Source organism: Mus musculus, chromosome 1 (assembly GCF_000001635.26).
Source record: "Mus musculus strain C57BL/6J chromosome 1, GRCm38.p6 C57BL/6J".
NCBI lineage: Eukaryota > Metazoa > Chordata > Mammalia > Rodentia > Muridae > Mus > Mus musculus.
In genome coordinates, this window is record NC_000067.6 from 140002316 (window position 1) to 140007840 (window position 5525).

General features: G+C 38.8%; 1 non-coding gene across 1 annotated transcript; it reads left to right on the plus strand.

Moving 5' to 3' along the window:
* Nucleotides 1-1509: 1509 nt before the first annotated feature.
* Gm26048 lies at nt 1510-1651 on the plus strand. The gene has a single exon (XR_003949247.1). It is a non-coding gene; the product is annotated as a small nucleolar RNA SNORA55 (small nucleolar RNA).
* Nucleotides 1652-5525: the final 3874 nt, after the last annotated feature.

Sequence of the window (5525 nt, forward strand, 5' to 3'; positions counted from 1 at the left end):
AACATAAGGAACTATATTAAAGCGTGACAGCACTAGGAAAGTTGAGAAACATTAAACTGTAAGGTCTTTATAAACTATAGATGAGTTAGATGTTGCAGAACATGGCTTTTATTCCACTATCTGGAATACAGAGGGAGATTGAGAGAGCTCTGTAATTTTAGGGCAACATTGTCTACATAGTGTGTTCCGAGATAGCTAGTGCTACAGGGTAACATCCTGTTTCAACAAAAGCAAAACAAAACAAAACACATTTCCCAACCCTCTTAACTTCTTTAATGATACATGTTGCCTTTTGAGGACCCCTAACTCCTTCAGGCCTTCCCTGCTAAGATGCAAGTCACCCCTGTCATAGAAACAAGTTAGATGACTAAGATCTTCACTTCTCCCTCTGTTCTTTCGGATAAAACTCCAGAATCTCATCAGCACTGTTGCAACAGAATCCGTGTAGCAACCACTGTAGCATCCACTGTAGCATCCACTGTACTTCTAGTAGATCTCAGAGATCTTCCCTCTCCTAAACTTTCTCCAAACTCCACTCATTCTTTTTTTCTACAACACAACCTAGCAGGCATTTCCTGTTAACCCACAATTCACTCTTACCTGGGAAATAGGTAAACTAACTATAGATTTTAACCTTTTCTTCTGTTTCTCCAGATCTAATCCACTAATTTCATCACTGCCTCTAAAGTAGTCCTTCTGGAGTAATATCTCTTTATTCTCTGCACGTATTCTGAGACACTATAAATACACCCCAGTGGGACATACTATGTCCTTGTGCCCTCCCCCAGACCCTTAGTGGATTCCCATTCCTAGGTCTCATCTCCATAAAGCTAGAAACACATTATAAATGGAACCCCCCCAGGGGTCCCACTTATAATCTCTATAGAAAAATTCATACTAAGCAACATACAATCACACTATTCTAATATCCAGAGAGGAAACAGAAACAAAGGAACAAAGACAAAACAAAATAGAAACTGCAACCAACCAAGATAAAAAACAAAGGCAAAAACAGAAATCAGAACATAAGCCTATAATCTTTGAAATCCCACAACCTAAGTGCCAGCATATAAATAAATAAATAAATAAATAAATAAATAAACAATCCATAACAGCCAGGATGGTATGTCTCCATTAGACCACAGCAACCCAACCACAACAGAACCTTTTTATTATAACATAGCTGAAGAGTAAGAAAAAGACTGGGGAGACGGAATAGGGGGTTTCCAGGGAAAACCATGAAAAAGAATAACATTTGAAATATAAATAAAGAAAATATCCACAAAAAAGAAAAGAAAAAAGAAAAAAGAAAAAGAAAGCCTAGGAATATAAGCAAATGAAAGGATAAAAAAAATTACTATACAAAAAAGATAAAGGTCATAATAAAGAACATGAAGAAACCCAGAAAAAGTCAAATAAAAGTGGGAGAAAAAATGAACAAAAGAAGTAAAATCAATAAAGAAAATCCAAACTGAGGTGATTATGTAAATTCAAAATATTGGAATTTAAGCATGAATTCCTGAAACATTAAACTAACAAAACCTGAAAGATGGATGTAATGGGGACAGACAGTGCTATACTAGAGCAGAGGAAATCCAGATGGGTCGTTTCCATCTGCCCTGGGGCCTGTCTCTACAACGCTGCCACACTCCCTGAGGTGGGGGAGGGGAGGAAGATGGATGGGAGAATTTCAGATGTTTAAGATGAAACAGAAGAAATGGATATATCAGACAAGGAAAGTGAAAGGTCTAAAATTTCCTGGCACCAATCTTAGAGAATATCTGGGACATTATGAAAAGACCATATCTAAAAATAATATGAATAGAGGAAAGAGAATAGGCCCATGTCAGAGGTACAGAAATTATTTTGAACTACAACATAGAAAAAGATTTTCTTAGCCTAAAGACGGACATGACTGTGAGAGTAAAAACAAACAAACAAACAAACAAACAAAAAATAAACAAAACAAACAAATAAAAAAACATACAGAAAATCAGATAAATTGTACCATTGTTTCAGGAAACAATGTCCTCTTGGAACATAATAGTCAAAACACTAAACATACATTGAGAGAATATTTAAAGCTGCAAATGAAAAAGAGTTAGTAACATATAATGGCAACCCTATTACAAATACACCTAACTTCTTGATGGAGATGGAGACTCTTAAAGCAAGAAGGGCCTGTGGAATCAACATGCCTGAACTCAAGCAGTTCTACAGAGCAATTGTGATAAAAACTGCATGGTACTGGTACAGTGACAGACAAGTAGATCAATGGAACAGAACTGAAGACCCAGAAATGAACCCACACACCTATGGTCACTTGATCTTTGACAAAGAAGCTAAAACCATCCAGTGGAAAGAAGACAGCATCTTCAACAAATGGTGCTGGCTCTACTGGTAGTTATGTAGAAGAATGTGAATTGATCCATTCTTATCTCCTGGTACAAAGCTCATGTTTAAGTGGATCAAAGAACTCCACATAAAACCAGAGACACTGAAACATATAGAGGAGAAATTTGGGAAGAGCCTTGAAGATATGGGCACAGGGGTAAGACTCCTAAAGAATCAAAAAATGGGACTTCATAAAATTGCAAGGCTTCTGTAAGGCAAAGGACACTGTCAGTAAGACCAAAAGACAACCAACAGATTGGGAATAGATCTTTACCAATCCTAAATCTGATAGGGGGCTAATATCGAATTAAAAAAAAAAAAAAAGAAAGAACTCGAGACAACCAGCCACCTTCGGGGCCAGAAGACAGGTGTCCGCCTGGTGGCCTGGGAGGCTTCTGCCTCAGGTTCCGCGGTAGCCACCTTTGTTCTGGGACTACGCTGTGGGCAGTCTGTAAGTGAGAGTGTGGACTACAGAGGCTAGCAGCTTCTGGGACAGTCAAGAGCCACAGAGCTCCTGAGGCGGTGCCATTTTCAGCTCCAGACAACCGGCCACCTTCCTGGCCAGAGGACAGGTGTCCACCCAGCCTGGGAGGCCTTTGCCTCAGGATCCGCGGGAGCCATCTTGGTTTCAGGACTCCGCGGAAAGTAGTCTACACAGGAGAGAGTGTGGACTACTGAAACAACGGCTTCTGTGACAGGTCAAAGCAACAGAGCTTCTGGGAAAGATCCTGTTTTGGGCCTTCATCTTCGGCCAGGAGGAGGTCCAAATGCCAGATAACTGTGCACCTTCCCTGAAAGAGGAGAGCTTGCCTGCAGAGACTGCTCTGACCACTGAAACTCAAAGGTGAGAGCTAGTCTCCCAGGTCTGCTGATAGAGGGTAACAAAATCACCAGAGGAACAATCTCTAAACAGAGACAACTATAAAAACTAATGCCATAGATTATCAGATGGCGAAAGGTAAACATAAGAATCTTACTAAGAGAAACCAAGACCACTCACCATCATCAGAACCCAGCACTCCCACTTCGCCCAGTCCAGGGCACCTCAACACACCCTAAAAGCTAGACCTGGATTTGAAAGCATATCTCATGATGATGGTAGAGGACATCAAGAAGGACTTTAATAATTCACTTAAAGAAATACAGGAGAACACTGCTAAAGAGTTACAAGTCCTTAAAGAAAAACAGGAAAACACAAACAAACAGGTAGAAGTCCTTATAGAAAAACAGGAAAACACATCCAAACAGGTGATGGAAATGAACAAAACCATACTAGAACAAAAATGGGAAGAAGACACAATAAAGAAAACCCAAAGTGAGGCAATGCTGGAGATAGAAACCCTAGGAAAGAAATCTGGAACCATAGATGCGAGCATCAGCAACAGAATACAAGAGATGGAAGAGAGAATCTCAGGTGAGAAGATTCCATAGAGAACATCGGCACAACAATCAAAGAAAATGGAAAATGCAAAAAGATCCTAACTCAAAACATCAAGGAAATCCAGGACACAATGAGAAGACCAAACCTACGCATAATAGGAGTGGATGAGAATGAAGATTTTCAACTCAAAGGACCAGCAAATATCTTCAACAAAATTATAGAAGAAAACTTCCCAAATCTAAAGAAAGAGATGCCCATGAACATACAAGAAGCCTACAGAACCCCAAATAGACTGGACCAGAAAAGAAATTCCTCCCAACACATAATAATCAGAACAACAAATGCACTAAATAAAGATAGAATACTAAAAGCAGTAAGGGAAAAAGGTCAAGTAACATATAAAGGCAAGCCAATCAGAATTACACCAGATTTTTCACCAGAGACTATGAAAGCCAGAAGAGCCTGGAAAGATGTTATACAGACACTAATGGAACACAAATGCCAGCCCAGGCTACTGTACCCAGCCAAACTCTCAATTATCATAGATGGAGAAACCAAAGTATTCCACGACAAAACCAAATTCACACATTATCTTTTCACGAATCCAGCCCTTCAAAGGATAATAACAGAAAAAAAACCAATACAGGGATGAAAACCACACCCTAGAAAAAGCAAGAAGATCCTTCAACAAACCTAAAAGAAGACAGCCACAAAACAGAATGCCAACTTTAACAACAAAAATAACGGGAAGCAACAATTACTTTTCCTTAATATCTCTGAACATCAATGGACTCAACTCCCCAATAAAAAGATATAGACTAACAAACTGGCTATACAAACAAGGCACAACATTTTGCTGCCTATAGGAAACACATCTCAGGGAAAAAGAGAGACACTACCTCAGAGTGAAAGGCTGGAAAACAATTTTCCAAGCAAATGGTGTAAAGAAACAAGGTGGAGTAGCCATTATAATATCTAATAAAATCAACTTCCAACCCAAAGTAATAAAAAAAAAAGACAAGGAGGGGCACTTCATACTCATCAAAGATAAAATCTCCCAAGAAGAACTTTCAATTTTGAATATCTATGCTCCAAATACAAGGGAAGCCACATTCATTAAAGAAACTTTAGTAAAGCTCAAAGCACACATTGCACCTCACACAACAATAGTGGAAGACTTCAACACACCACTTTCAACAATGGTCAGATCATGGAAACAGAAACTAAATAGGGACACAGTGAAACTAACAGAAGTTATGAAACAAATGGACTTAACAGATATCTACAGAACATTTTATTCTAAAACAAAAGGATATACCTTCTTCTCAGCACCTCATGGTACCTTCTCCAAAATTTACCACATAATTGGTCACAAAACAAGCCTCAACATATACAAAAATATTGAAATTGTCCCATGCATCCTAACAGATCACCATGGACTAAGGCTGATCTTCAATAACAAAATAAATAATAGAAAGCCAACATTCACATGGAAACTGAACAACACTCTTCTCAATGATACCTCGGTCAAGGAAGGAATAAAGAAAGAAGTTAAGGACTTTTTGGAGTTTAATGAAAATGAAGCCACAACATACCCAAACTTATGGGACACAATGGAAGCATTTCTAAGAGGAAAACTCATAGCTCTGAGTGCCTCTAAAAAGAAACTAGAGAGAGCACACATTAGCAGCCTGACAACACACCTAAAAGCTCTAGAACAAAAGGAAGCAAATTCACCCAAGAGGAGTAG